Genomic DNA, 16,508 nt, shown 5'->3' with positions numbered 1-16,508 from the left:
GTTAGTAGTTAGTTAGTTAGTAGTTAGTTAGTTAGTTAGTTAGTAGTTAGTTAGTAGTTAGTTAGTTAGTTAGTTAGTAGTTAGTGTTAGTTAGTTAGTAGTTAGTTAGTTAGTTAGTAGTAGTAGTAGTTAGTTAGTTAGTAGTTAGTTAGTAGTTAGTTAGTTAGTTAGTTAGTTAGTAGGAGTTAGTTAGTTAGTTAGTAGTTAGTTAGTTAGTTAGTAGTTAGTTAGTTAGTTAGTTAGTTAGTTAGTTGAGTTAGTAGTTAGTTAGTTAGTTAGTGTTAGTTAGTTAGTTAGTTAGTTAGTAGTAGTTAGTTAGTAGTTAGTAGTTAGTTAGTTAGTTAGTTAGTAGTTAGTTAGTTAGTTAGTTAGTTCGTTAGTTAGTTAGTTGTAGTTAGTTAGTTAGTTAGTTAGTAGTAGTTAGTTAGTTAGTTAGTTAGTTAGTTAGGTTAGTAGTTAGTTAGTAGTTAGTTAGTTAGTTAGTTAGTTAGTTAGTTAGTTAGTTAGTTAGTAGTTAGTTAGTAGTTAGTTAGTTAGTTAGTTAGTTAGTTAGTTAGTTAGTTAGTTAGTAGTTAGTTAGTTAGTTAGTTAGTTAGTTAGTTAGTTAGTTAGTTAGTTAGTAGTTAGTTAGTTAGTTAGTTAGTTAGTTAGTTAGTTTAGTTAGTAGTTAGTTAGTTAGTTAGTTAGTTAGTTAGTTAGTTAGTTAGTTAGTTAGTTAGTAGTTAGTTAGTTAGTTCGTTAGTTCGTTAGTTAGTTAGTTAGTTGCTTCAAGCTGACGCTTGGACGAAGGTTTCAATATTAGAATTTATTCAGAAACCAGAATACACTTACATACTATATACTTACATACATATGTACTTTTGTGGGTCCAGAACCATTATTATAATGTGTTAAAAAAGGTTTTATTACATCAATATAGTAAAAAAGTATGTATGAATATTTGTATGTATTTATACACCTTTTATACTACGATGCTTATAAACATAAAGCGTCAACATTTAATTATATGTATTTAATACAACATTACATTTTCAACAAAGTCCTTAAACAATTACAATCTTCATTTAGTGGCAACATGTTGCCCTTCCAATTATTTAAACTCACCAACTTAGCAACAAAACTACCCTAAACATGTTCATTTTACTTTAATACAAATTAAATAAACACTCACCAACACTAGAATCGCAAAAGCAAAGAAGAATAATAAAAAACCAAAAACAAATCTCAAGTATTGTTGTTGCTCGAATAAACCTGAACGCTGGCAACAAAACAAAAAACAACACTTTTAAATCTTGTTAGTCGTGAAAATCTGATTGCATGAAACGGTCGGTTGTAACGGTCGCAATGTTTATTTGAATTTTAAAAATTGTTGTTGATGATTTATTTTTTCTCTTCTCACCACTCTCCTTCAAACAAAACGCAATTTGTGTACAAAAGAACAACAACACGGTACGGCAACAATACACAAAAATAACAACAACATTTTTAATGCGTGTGTTTTTATTTGTTTTTGTTTTATTTTTTTCGTTAGTTGTTTATAGAAATATTCTCGTAATGTAAATAAATACAACAATATTGTAACAAAAAAGCAAAAAAATAACAATAAATAACAAATATTTAAATGAAAGAAAAAATTTCAATACAAATTATTAAAGAAATCCATAGAAATAATTAAATAAAAATAATAAAATATTTACACGTTTTATTTTTTTCTTATACAAGTGTTTAATATTGTTTAATTATAAAAAAAAGTTGTAAAAATAATTCAATTTCCATAGACCACAACAGATTTTACATGTGTTTTTGTTCTAAAATTTAAGGTAATATAAATTTAATTTCTCTCAATTTTATTATTAGATTATTATTAAATCAAGTAGTACATTTATTTGTTTATTAATTGCTAAAAATTTGCAGCAACTTTTTGATTCATTGTCTTTGTTTTTATTCTTTTATCATCCACTCAGTCATCATCCATTTGTTTAAAAAATTGTCATTGAGCTTTTTAAGATTATTTAATGTTTTTTACTTTTGTTTTTTTTTTTTTTTTTTTTTGTACTATATAAAGAACAGACAATAAAAAAATAACAACCTTAAATAAATTGTCAAACTGTTCTAATGCAATAAAAAAGATAAACAAATAATAAACATGTTGGTCATAACGAATTTTGCGGTCACGCTATATTTAATGTTATAAACCCAGTGCTTTGATGAATTACAGATCAAGTACTTTCGAATTTTAAAGAGAGATTCCTTTATACAAAAATAATTTTTGTCCACCTTTATAATAATACTCATTAATTGGAACGATTTATTACTAAAAATCCCTTTTTGGTAAGGGGGATTTAATGGCGTCAATTATGGACCGACATACAATTTTGTAAAGTGATTTAGGTTCTTAAAAATTTATTTTGAGGAATTTTATTCCTACTGAGTATTTTTCCGATTATGAACCGATTCTCATAAAATTTGGTGGATAGATTTTGATTTCTTCAAAATTTGTTTAATTCGAATTTTTTCACTATAGCTACTTTTTAAATCATGATCATTTTTAGAAGGGGGCATTATATGGCCGGTAAGGTCAATTATGGACTGATCCTCACACAATCACTGTAGTGGTATTTTTAGCAAGTTACGACTTTAAGCACTTTTCGTTCGTACTCTATCGTGTTTTCAACAGACATCCCTACGGGCAGACATGTTTAGACCGCCTTTGAATCCAATAAGGAATCAGAAAGCAGTGTTGCCAATTTGATGATTTTCCCGTCAAATCTGAGGTTATTGAAATGGCAATTAAGGGAAAAAATAGTTCATAGACTTGACTATAGACTAGATTATAGACTAGACTATTGATTATACTATAGATTAAACTATAGACTAGACTATAAACTAGACTATAGACTAGACTATAGACAAGACTAGACTAGAATAGCCTACACTAGACTAGACTAAACTGTAGACTAGACTAGACTAGACTATAGACTACACTAGACCATAGACTAGACTATAGACTAGAATAGACTACACTAGACTAGACTAAACTATAGACTAGACTATACTATAGACTACACTAGACCATAGACTAGACTATAGACTGGACTATAGACTAAACTATAGACTAGACTTTTGACTAGACTATAGACTAGACTATAGACTAGATTATAGACTGGACTATAGACTAGACTATAGACTAGACAATAGACTAGACTATAGACTAGACTATAGACTAGACTATAGACTAGACTATAGACTAGACTATAGACTAGACTATAGACTAGACTATAGACTAGACTATAGACTAGACTATAGACTAGACTATAGACTAGACTATAGACTAGACTATAGACTAGACTATAGACTAGACTATAGACTAGACTATAGACTAGACTATAGACTAGACTATAGACTAGACTATAGACTAGACTATAGACTAGACTATAGACTAGACTATAGACTAGACTATAGACTAGACTATAGACTAGACTATAGACTAGACTATAGACTAGACTATAGACTAGACTATAGACTAGACTATAGACTAGACTATTGACTAGACTATAGACTAGACTATAGACTAGACTATAGACTAGACTATAGACTAGACTATAGACTAGACTATAGACTAGACTATAGACTAGACTATAGACTAGACTATAGACTAGACTATAGACTAGACTATAGACTAGACTATAGACTAGACTATAGACTAGACTATAGACTAGACTATAGACTAGACTATAGACTAGACTATAGACTAGACTATAGACTAGACTATAGACTAGACTATAGACTAGACTATAGACTAGACTATAGACTAGACTATAGACTAGACTATAGACTAGACTATAGACTAGACTATAGACTAGACTATAGACTAGACTATAGACTAGACTATAGACTAGACTATAGACTAGACTATAGACTAGACTATAGACTAGACTATAGACTAGATATAGACTAGACTATAGACTAGACTATAGACTAGACTATAGACTAGACTATAGACTAGACTATAGACTAGACTATAGACTAGACTATAGACTAGACTATAGACTAGACTATAGACTAGACTATAGACTAGACTATAGACTAGACTATAGACTAGACTATAGACTAGACTATAGACTAGACTATAGACTAGACTATAGACTAGACTATAGACTAGACTATAGACTAGACTATAGACTAGACTATAGACTAGACTATAGACTAGACTATAGACTAGACTATAGACTAGACTATAGCACTTAGACTATAGACTAGACTATAGACTAGACTATAGACTAGACTATAGACTAGACTATAGACTAGACTATAGACTAGACTATAGACTAGACTATAGACTAGACTATAGACTAGACTAATAGACTAGACTATAGACTAGACTATAGACTAGACTATAGACTAGACTATAGACTACTAGACTAGACTATAGACTAGACTATAGACTAGACTATAGACTAGACTATAGACTAGACTATAGACTAGACTATAGACTAGACTATAGACTAGACTATAGACTAGACTAAACTAGTTTATAGTATAGTCTATAGTTTAGTCTGCATTTCTCGAATATCTTTGACATAAATTCCAGATTACTCATCGTTCGAAATATCATAAATCATACTGTAAAGTGTAGAAAAAGTGGGAACATATTAAACCCCATTCAATATATTAATTACCCCTTAGAAAATCAATTTAAATTACGTAGTTGAATCTAAAAAGGTGGGTATTAGGGTTTTATGCTTATGTTTGTAACAAACAAAATTAATAGTGTAACTTATACTAATTGGTTTAGAATCAGAATCACTTTCTGAGTCGATTTAACCACATTCGTCTGTCCGTCCATTAGTCTGGCCGCAAGATAAAAGTTGGAATTTGACACATACTTCTTTGAAATTAATTTTAACACCAGTATCACGATAATTCGGCATAGACAACATTTTTGTATATAAATGTTAATCCCTTCAACAACATTTATAATAATCGCCACTATAATTGACTCTAACCTCCATAAAAGTTAGGTTTTCATCAATAAATAGCTTAAATATGTATATCGAATTTAAGGTTTATTATAAAGAATAACATCTTGTTTAATATATCAAGTATAGGGTCAGCTACGCCAGACTACATTTTGCTGTTCTAAAAATACATCGTTAAAATTTCGATGTTTTTACGCAACACACGTTTTCCATCAAGAACACACACATTTGTGGGTGATTGGTCAGTGGACCGCACGACAGGGAAAATTCATACTTCAGTCGTACTGTTTGTATGTGGAACAAACTTCCTATTTCCGCCAATTTCGATATGAAAATAATTAAATAAAATATCCATAAACACTACTACCTCTATCCTTCCTCTCGCACGCTGTTTTCCTAGTTCCAACATAATTTCGCCTAAATAATGTCACGAACTTGGCAAAGAACGGAGTTTCTTTTTATACCTTACAGCACCATAGTGGGAAGGGTATTATACGTTTGTGCTGATGTTTTTAACGCACAAAATATTGGTCCTACACCCACCTTAAAGTATACCGATCGACTCAGAATCACTTTCTGAGTCGATTAATCCATGTCCGTCCGTCCGGCTGGCTGGCTGGCTGTCCATGTAAACCTTGTGCGCAAGGTACAGGTCGATATTTTGATGAAATTTGGACCATACGTGCTTTTCGGCCCAACGACGAAGCCTATAATATAATAATACTACCGATTTTGGGAATTATCGGACTTTATTTGACCCTAGCCCCCATACAAAGTATCCTTCAGAAAATGACTTGAAAGTCAATAATTCACTAATAGACAGTACTATCACGATGAAATCTAACATACATAACTCTAATGTAAACATAAAGCCATATACTAAAATCTATAAGGATAGGCCCATATTTACACTTGCCCCCATATAACCCCTCCTTTAGAAAATCACTTCTCTTACAACAAATTGTTAAAATATTTCGGAATTAAGGTAAACAACTTAAATGTTTTATTATTAAAAATAATCCACATTTTTAACATACTCAGTGGTGTAGGGTATCATATGGTCGGCCATACCCGACTATACTTTCCTACCTGTTTTTTTTTTTAAATCAGACTTATCTCGACTTTTTTAAATCAAACTTATCTCGGATTCAGTGCATCTTAATTCTTTAGAAAAGTTGATGTCCCTGGGATGGAACATTTTTAGACATAGAGTCATTTTGTGTTAACCAGGTCTGTAGTCTCTTCTTCATCTTTACAGCATTCACAAAACTGTAATTTCCAAAATAGAACAACATAATTTCAATAATTTGTAGTCCGGGGTATATATGTACGTATTTTCATTACGGTTATAACTTTCATAAAATTCACATGTGTGAAGTGTAGAGTAAATGTAAATGTGGAGTAAATTTAGTATAATTCGACGCTATAATTTGGTCGATAGGTGGTTCCAACTGAACAGATTCGAATTATCGAATTATCTTGTGGAACGACGTTCGTGAGTGGTGGCCTTACTCGTTCGTGAACATCGGACCACATTTTACCTTAAAATGTTTAAATTCGTTTAGAAAGTTTGACAAACAAAAAAGGATTTAGATATAAAAGAGTAAAATTATGGAAAATTGCCAAATACGAAAAAAAATTGTTCAATATACTATGTATTTGAGAAAAATAAATACAAATTACTATACCCCGTTTCTGAAATTCTCGCATCGAGAAAATTTATCGAAAAATTCATGATCATCTTGTGTAAAACAGGGTGAATACAAGGATTTCAAACATTTCTTATTAAATTGTAATGGGTATAGTTTAAAAATAATCTGAATCACACTGTTAAAAACTGGAAGACTATTATATTTTAATTTTTCTCTCGATTCGAGAAAAATACAGAAACGAAGTAATGGTTTTTAATGTAAAATAAAATGACTTTAAATAAATAAATCGAACATATTTCAACGTTATTACGTCTAGAAATTAATATTTCAATACTATTACTCCCACGATTATAAATTTTTGATTATATTGTTTGTGTTGCCACGCTTTTAAATTCACACAAAGAAAACCAGAACTATATTCTGAAAAGTGAAACAACGCAATGTATTTTTCATTCACATCAGTGAAAAAAATCTATAATCATGGTCAAGGTCGGTTGGTTAGTCACTCATTCATTTATTCGCCAACTTAGTCAGTCAGTTAAGCAGACAGTTAGTCTGTATGTCGGTCTATCTGTCAGTAAGACGAATTGTTTGTGTGAATTAAATATTGGCTGGCAATCACATGTTTAGTTTTTATTATTCTATTTTAGTTGAATTTAAAATTCTGTATTTTTAATGGTTGTAGAAGATAAATCCTGTAAAATCAACGTATAAGTTTATTTATGGATGTTGGAGTATCGTTTGATTTTTTGTATCTGTATCTTGTATCTGCTTCGGTTTATTTTTTTGTACCTGTCATTCATTTGTTTGTGCCACCAGCCACCAAAAAGCAGCAGTAAGTGGGCGTTGTAAAGAGGTGGAATATGTATCGAGCTTGTACTTGTCTGCACGAAACAAAGTATTTATTTTGTGGAACCACATCATATTGTTTTATTTTGATCATGAGTTTAAAATTAGTGTTTAATTATTTGTGTATTGTAAATAAATATGTATCGACTGTAGGTATTAATAGATCAAAGGAAACGGCAATCAATAAATAGTACATGAACTCCTCAAGTTCATGTTCATTTAGTGGCTGCCAATTATTTACTATTGATTGAAACAAGAGATACAAATGCATAATTCTGCAGAGAAATAGCTAAAATAATGTAAAGAGAGATAGTAATTCAGCAAATACATGGTAATAACTATAACTTACCCAATAACTTACTTTTCAATACAACATAATGCATTACTTAGAAGGATTCTAGTAAAATCTTACAAATAATTATACATGTAACTACAAATAAGTACAAATTTTACGCGTTCCCAAGTCAATTGGATCTCCGGTCCGGAACGACCCGATTCTCAATCGGCTAAATATTGTCGACGCAGCAACAGCTGTATCAACCGGAAGTTTTTTCCCCAGGGAAAAACATCCAGAAACTGTTACAACAACAAATTTTACGTCTGAACTTTTCCCTAGTTTCCTTAGTTTAGGGGTACATAATACTTTACTCGGCTACCCTCTGGGTCCATTGTGATCCATTTCATAAAATAGAACTAAAACATATATATTTCAAAGATTCGAAATTGATATCGGAAAAAGATACTTACGTGAGGGAATTTCTCGATCACATTGAGCTCACTAACATTACGTCTAAGAAATCGTTACGGAAATATGCGAAATTAGCGTTACCGTTACCTTTTCACCATTTCGAAACGTTAGCCAACTTTAGTATTTAGTTTTACAAGTAGTTATTTAATTAATTTAATTCTATTTACTAAAGATTATTATAAGTAATCTTATCAGATTGTCTGATAGACAAAATCTTGTTATCTGCAAATGGGTTTATATATATAAAACAATATTTTTCAATACTCGTATGAATGTTATTAAATAAGTATTATTAAAATATTTAGTTTTTACTCAGTTTAAATAACATCATGAGTTTATAATTTTACATTATTGAACATTCTTTAGCCTTCTACACATGTGGCATCTAATGATCCATAGCACCAGTATTTAAGTACCATTGCTGGATTGTTATTTTTGGTCCATCCTAAGATGTTAAAATGAAGGATTTAAATTCTCAATGATACTCAATAATATAAACAGACTTTGAAGATAGATCTGCGACCTCAGGCAGTCAATCGTTAACGAAAAGGGCCACAACCCACTGGTTACTTTAATTGGAGAAAAATATGAAGAAAATCGTAACATGTTCGAACTAAAATGTATAAATTGAATGCGTTCTAAGCAATAATTCGTAGATCATTTTATCTCCATCGTTTAATACCATGTACATATATGATTTCTTACTTTTTATTGATTATAATTTAATTGTTAATTTTTATACTCACAATCCCAATACACTAGGGATATATTGATTTTGCCAATCCGTTTGTAACACATTGAAATATTGGCAGTCGAATCGTAAAAGTATATACATATGTAGTACATATCTATATATTCTGGGTACTCATAGTCATTTTCGTCAGACCGTTGGTAACACGATAGGATCTAAACGGCAGGAGCATATTCTCTACTGATGCAATTTACTTGGTATTAAAAATTTCCACAAATTAGACTAATGTCCGTATATAAAGGCTTTAAAAAATGACCAAATTTTGCAATTAATCTTACTCCCATATGACACCTCATAAATCGAAACATGACAAGGTTTTGATTCTAGGTATGTACATATGTATGTACATACCTATATGTGGGATCATGCATGGTCAATTTTAAAATAGTGCATATAACAAAAATAGTACTATAGTCTAGTCCAGACTATACTATAGGCTAGACTATAGACTAGACTATAGGCTAGACTATAGACTAGACTATAGGCTAGACTATAGACTAGAAAAAAGAAAAAGAACTAGTCCATAGACTAGACTGGACTAGGCTGTAGACTGGACTAGGCTTTAGACTGGACTATTAGTTAGTTAGTTAGTTAGTTAGTTAGTTAGTTAGTTAGTTAGTTAGTTAGTTAGTTAGTTAGTTAGTTAGTAGTTAGTTAGTTAGTTAGTTAGTTAGTTAGTTAGTTAGTAGTTAGTTAGTTAGTTAGTTAGTTAGTTAGTTAGTTAGTTAGTTAGTTAGTTAGTAGTTAGTTAGTTAGTTAGTTAGTTAGTTAGTTAGTTTAGTTAGTTAGTTAGTTAGTTAGTTAGTTAGTTAGTTAGTTAGTTAGTTAGTTAGTTAGTTAGTTAGTTAGTTAGTTAGTTAGTTAGTAGTTAGTTAGTTAGTTAGTTAGTTAGTTAGTTAGTTAGTTAGTTAGTTAGTTAGTTAGTTAGTTAGTTAGTTAGTTAGTTAGTAGTTAGTTAGTTAGTTAGTTAGTTAGTTAGTTAGTTAGTTAGTTAGTTAGTTAGTTAGTTAGTTAGTTAGTTAGTTAGTTAGTTAGTAGTTAGTTAGTTAGTTAGTTAGTTTAGTTAGTTAGTTAGTTAGTTAGTTAGTTAGTTAGTTAGTTAGTTAGTTAGTTAGTTAGTTAGTTAGTTAGTTCGTAGTTAGTTAGTTAGTTAGTTAGTTAGTTAGTTAAGTTAGTTAGTTCAAAACTGTTGTAGGGTACAACCAGATGTGTTCATAAATTATAGACTTCGTTCCCCAAAAAAGTGGGCACACAGGACCAGCTTGCTAATTTTTAAATAAATTCTTTAAATTCAAGCAAAAGTGCAATTAATAACTGTATCGCTATGCAATCAGAATTCAAATTATTTGGCCAAACGCCAAAGAAGTACGTGTTTTACAGCAAAAACACTAAACAAAATGCAAAATGCTAACAGATTAATGAATTTGAATTGAAATTGAGAAAACTGTTTCACATTTTTTTTGCTCATATTAATAAAGACCTTGATTCTTTCTTTTTAGCTTTGAAGTTAAAATTCATTAATAAAAACTTTTAAGCAAGATCAAAAGACTTAAAAAAAAAGAAAGAACGAAGAATACGTAGCAAATTCTATTGTTTTAAATTACAATGTCAAAATGTTAAAAAAATGCATTGCCACAAAATTTATTGCAATTTAATATTTATAATTTAGAACAAAAATTTAATCAAGTCGACAAAATGTTTATTTCTTTTTGAGTTTTTGTTTTTTTTTTTTTTTTGGTTGGGATTACACATGTCCGACTGTTTGAAGAGACCACTGCTGGGAGAAGGTTTCAGTTTTCCTTCCGACAATAAAGTTTATGTGTTCTTGTGATCATATTTACATATTTGTTATTTATTTAGTAAAATTGCCAGCCAAACAGTCTGTAATTATCCGTGCCCCTCTCTCCGTCCGTCCGTCCGTTCGTTTGTCGTTTCAGTTGTCAATTTAGCGTGTTTATGATGTCTGCCCGCTGCAGTTGTCATGTTCATGACAATGAAATATGAAACGTATTTAAGTATAAAGTTTTCTTTTAATATTTATATTTTTTTATTGCAGTTTAGCTGATTATTTAAAGAAATTCATTGAACTTTTTGGTTGTTTATAAAAGTTGTTAATTCATTGAAAAAATAATTGACCATAAATTGTGTTTTTAGCGAATTTTTTTTTGCATAAATCTCGTTTTACCACACTCATGACCTCATTTTGTCGTTTGTTTGTGTAAGCATTTTCTGTATTTCCTTTTCCTAAAATTGGCATTTTAATGAAAAGCGTATTTTCGGTTTTATGACTGTTAATTATTTTATTATCCTCTACGTTTAACCTTAAAAAGTGTTTACTCAGGCCATGAGGCATGAAGCGTTTAACAATGTGGCAAATAAGCTGCAACAAATGGCTTCTTCGTCATCATCATTCATGCGTTGAAATGTTTATTATAAATTATGAATTCTGTTTCGAATGACAAAACTCACCTTGTAATTTTCTTCTTTTGTTTTTTTTTTTTTGTTCCTCATCTTGTGGCATTTTCATTGCGGTCATCCTCATGGCATCGTTCGATGTCCTTGTTAAACTTTAGATTTGTTTATCATCTGTTTTGTGCTAATTTCTAAAGGAGAGGATGGAGAGAGTATTTGTGGAAACAAAAAGAGAAGTTCTGCTTATGGGTACTTTTAGAATAAGTACTTTTTAATCGTTTAAATGTACTTTGTTTCAAATCAGATTGAGATTTACCCTCAAGGTAAATTTGAGAATTAATGTGGTTTACAGAAGAAGGTTTAATATGGTAGGTTAATAGCGATATATTTGGCTCATTGTGATACTCTTAATGTGATCCCTCCCGAATTTGCCCGATTTTGTGAATCCCGTGGTAGTCAATAAAACCAACCATTACTTCTTTGAGGCAGCCTAGTTCATTGAAGAGCACTGAGCTAAGATATTTTGTTCTGTGAGGGTAATCATATAAAAGTTGTTGTATCGAATCATTTTCTTCATCATCTAAAGAACTTTTGGGACAGCCCTTATTATCTGATATGTCTAAAAAGTAGTTTTAATGAATTTCTAACATGTCCCAAGTTCTATCAAGTACCAGAGCAGTTTGGATATTCTGCAAGCATTAATTTTGAACCATGTAAATTTGTTACCCATTCGTCGATCATGTACGATACCATATAAATATCAAGATCCAAAAAGATCGTTTAATTTCAAACAATTTCATTATGCCAAATGCCCTAATGTCCTGAAACATCTATCAATTCAACAAAGACCGAAATGTCTTCTTAACTGAATACTACATAGATCGATCGTCGTCCGACTTAAAGATAATTCAATGTTATTACATTAGAGAGCTTATCAGTGAAAATATGGGAGCCAGTTTTTTACTGTCAGTGTAGATTGAGATCGGGTTGATATTTTGATACGAAAGGTTTGGTCTATAGTCTGTATACTAACCTTTTGTAAAATGGATAATTAATGCGATTATGTCTCAATTCGTCCGATTCTCTCAATATCTGAGCCGAATGAAGTACACTTGACTAATTGGTGAAACATCCAGCAATAGCAAGACAAAGACAAGCCACACTTGGTCCTGTAAAGAACATACAAAAGTTTTCGGTTTTACCGCTTTTCATCAAACATGATAATTATAGGTCAGAAACTGTTCTTTGTATCCAGCTGCAAGAGCGACACGCATTCTTCATTTGCAGCGGCTTTGTATTTACCAGGAGCAGGTCATTCTAATAGACCCTAAAATGATTCTAATAACTTCGTAACTCAAAAAAGAATTGAGTAATCCGTATCCAAATCACCCCCGGGGCCATGTTACCTTGATGAAATATCCACAGAGCAACTTATGCTGGATTCCTGAATCCGTTGAGTATCTCTTACTCTTCGCGTATATATGTTGGGGAATTTTCAGGTTGACACTTGGTAGTTGCCTGTCATCCCGTAGATCGTTTTTTATGGTCTGAGAGTGGAACTGATGTAATTGGAGAACGATCGGGAGAGACTCCTCTGCCCGACAGGAGACTAGTACTGATTTAGTAGACCTTGAGATGTTGCCATCTCAAGAGGATTCATATTGTTTCATGCTACGCGACATATAGTTGAGGTCCGTTCCCTGATTTATTGGTTGGGTATTTTGGATTACCAAATACGACTATAGGTGCTGTTGCCGAAACAACAGAGCCATTTCAGTAGTGTGGTTGCGCGGGCTTTAATAGGTTAAGGAATGCACTGGAGTTGGTCATTAGTTGATGGGCATTGCATTTTAAACAATGCAATCTTGCATGACATCATAAGGGTGGTCACCTTCTGGTATACCGGAAGATTGATTTCACCTGATGTTGGGGTTTATCGCCCCTTCTATTGACTTTATACCAGTGATTGCTTTTTCCTTGCCGGGGTTTGTATTGAGATTGATCCCATGCTGCCTGTCATTCTGCAACGGGGGTACCATGGCAAGAGATTAGATAGTAAAGTGCCATGTACAAAATTTGCCACCTGAGCTGAAGGATTCAGGGGCGCATGGTAGACCATCTGTAGTCTACCCAGTGGATGAAAAAGACTACCGTGTAATAAGGCCGTTAAGGCAGGTGTTCACGTTGAGCACTCGACATTCGTACCCAAGTCTTGTGCAGTAAGCACCAGGCATGGAAAATTCAGTTCTATTCCATTGTCTAGTCTATAGACTAGCCCATACTCTAGTATGTAGTTTAGTATCTAGACTAGTCTATAGTCTAGTCTATAGTCTAGTCTATAGTCTAGTCTATAGTCTAGTCTATAGTCTAGTCTATAGTCTAGTCTATAGTCTAGTCTATAGTATAGTCTATAGTCTAGTCTATAGTCTAGTCTATAGTCTAGTCTATAGTCTAGTCTATAGTCTAGTCTATAGTCTAGTCTATAGTCTAGTCTATAGTCTAGTCTATAGTCTAGTTTATAGTCTAGTCATATGTGACCCAAATATTTTACATTGTGAACTTTTTTAAGTGCCTACTTCATGCCGCATCTAACTACCCTGCTCATCCCTGATGAGAACCCCTCTCACAAAATCCACAAATTTTTTAAATTCTGCACATGCGTCTTCTTATGAATTCTACAATGTGTCATCATTTTTCACAATTTCTAAATGAGAATATGAAAGGATGGTTTTATGTGTTATTAAAATTTCATTTGTGGAATATTTTTTTTTCGAATGTATATACAAACTTATGGGTAGCTTTATGTATAGATACATTACACTGACATGTTGTTAGAGATTTGTTGCAAAATTAATGATTATTTGGCATGTTTAGGCAACATTAAGACTGGCGTAAACATAACACAGATGATGAAATATCTACAACTACCTATTTTCCAGGTTAAAAGAACACGTGTGGTCCGGTCTATAGGAATTTGATTATTTAAAAAGCTTATAGTCGAAGACAGGCTATATGTAAATTTATGTGGTGCGTGTATCAATGACTTGACTTATAGATTGAAGAGTAGTTCATTTATTCATTATAATTTTTAAACGTTTGTATACTGATGGTTAGTAAGTGATAGTAGTGTTCCTGTGTTTCAGTCCCTGTTATTGTTGCTGACCTCGCCAAGGTTTCAGAACCTTGACAACCTTTTTTCAGTAAAAAGCATTTCATTATAATTTCATACTTTTTAAATTTATTTAAATAATAATTCCCATGAGGTTCTTATACATTTTTTTTAATTGCACTGTAAATAAACTTTCAAATAACTTTTAAATGTTTACTACATACATATGCACATAACTACATATGTACATGTATGTGCATACTAAATGTTGTGACACATTTCGAGGTGTCAGTTTTAACAATGAAATCTTTGTTTAGTCGCTGCGGTTTTTATGGGTTCTTTAACTTCTTTCGATTTATTAAATGAAATTATAAAAACAATTTATTAAAATAAAACGTTTATCGGACATTTACAAACGATAAGATATAAAAAAAAATTAGAGTGTTAATATTTTAACAACTACTCACCCTAGACAAATCAATTTCAAAATTTTAAAATAAATACAAATTGAAAATATTTATTTAGAAACCTATTAAATATCCGAATTTTATTTATTTAATTATATGTAATACTAAATAATAAAAACACATTCTGAGAATATAATGATTGACATATAATTTATCGAAGGGCATTTGATTCTTCATAAAATCAGTTATGGATTACCCAAAACTATTTAGAGATGTTTTGAGTGTCGAATTTCTCCGCAGAATATAGTGAGCTGTTTGTAATGGGTTCCTAAACATGAGAAGAACTGAAGAAGTTTCGATCCGTTCTAGTTTAATATTATTAATTTATGTTATTTTAAATGTAAAAATTGTCTTTTGAACCTTGTTTTATCAGTTTTAATGTTTTTTGATTTCCTTGAAGTAGTTCAGAGGTTAGACCATAAATTGGACTAGAGTATCTATATTAGTATACGGCTATTAGCTGACCTCAACAGAATGTCTGGGCTTAATTTAAACCCAAGTCAAATGGAAATCTTCTTTTAACAAGAAAGACGATATCAATGACCGACAAAGTTAAATACATATGCGTGATCCTTGGTGGAAAAATAATATAGAAACATGGTTTTAGTCCAACTATGATACACGTAATTAGACCAATTTAAACTTACGCTTTAACATTCTGGAGGATTGCTTTGGACAAAATGTGTAACATATATTAAGGTCCAGAATACATTTTTCTTGAGTGTAAGTAGAACCCTGTGCATTATATTGGCCAACGTTTTAAACAGACTGCTGAACATTCCTACAATCGGAACGCATGTAAGATACGAGGCGGCATTCATCGCCGAACAGCTTTTATTTTAAGCCAAAATGCTCAAAGCCGGTTACAGGTTACGTCATCAAGGCATGCCCGATCACATACTGATAATATATGTAAATTGTCTAGAACTATGTGACATTGGTCCCAGATAGGAGATCGTGTTCAATCGAAACACCAAAAAGCAAGCCGCTTCGTGAATCTAGGAAGATGGGTTAATCAAATTATACTGACGTTTTTGTAATCAAAATACTAGCATTCAGGCGGAAGTCCATGTTATAGGAAGTGTGTAAAATGGATTAAGTGCATTGAATGAATATGGTGCCAACAGAGGTGAACATATTTTCCGACAGCGATGTTATTCCAGATATTATGTTATAATGGAAACTTAACATCCAACACAGACATAAAATATATGTAAATTGTCGAGAACTGTGAGACATTTGCCCCAAATAGGCGATCTTGTTCAATCGAAACACTATAGCAAGCCCCTTCGTGAATCTGGGAAGACATAACGAATCGGGGTAAATCAAATTATACTGACGTTTTCATAATCAAAATACTAGCTTTCAGGCGTAAGTCCATGTTATACGAAGTGTGTAAAATGGATTAATTGCATTGAATGAATATGGTGCCAACAGATATGACAGGTGCTCTTATAACTAATCTTTCAGTCTGCTTAACTCATCCTACTCATCCTACACTAGATACATTGGAAGGTTATACACAATAATCGGACGTGCCT

General features: G+C 31.7%; 1 protein-coding gene across 2 annotated transcripts in view; it reads left to right on the top strand.

Annotated features, from left to right (window-relative positions):
- Nucleotides 1-1,303: 1,303 nt before the first annotated feature.
- The window catches only part of LOC119614173 (putative phosphatidate phosphatase), a 31,359-nt gene continuing 16,154 nt past the window's right edge, over nt 1,304-16,508 (top strand). Inside the window, exons 1-2 of one of the 2 annotated variants that reach the window (XR_005232307.1) lie at nt 1,304-1,449; nt 1,532-1,820. The gene's annotated coding sequence lies outside the window, so the exon portion shown is untranslated. Of the gene's footprint in view, nt 1,450-1,531; nt 1,821-16,508 lie in introns of those variants that run through there. The other variant, XM_037970289.1, reaches the window with a different exon arrangement.

Source organism: Lucilia sericata, unplaced genomic scaffold (assembly GCF_015586225.1).
Source record: "Lucilia sericata isolate MDLA Ls3-8-SP2 unplaced genomic scaffold, ASM1558622v1 Contig002660F_arrow, whole genome shotgun sequence".
NCBI lineage: Eukaryota > Metazoa > Arthropoda > Insecta > Diptera > Calliphoridae > Lucilia > Lucilia sericata.
Note: the sequence above shows the minus strand (reverse complement) of the source record. Positions and strands in the feature narration are given on the sequence as shown.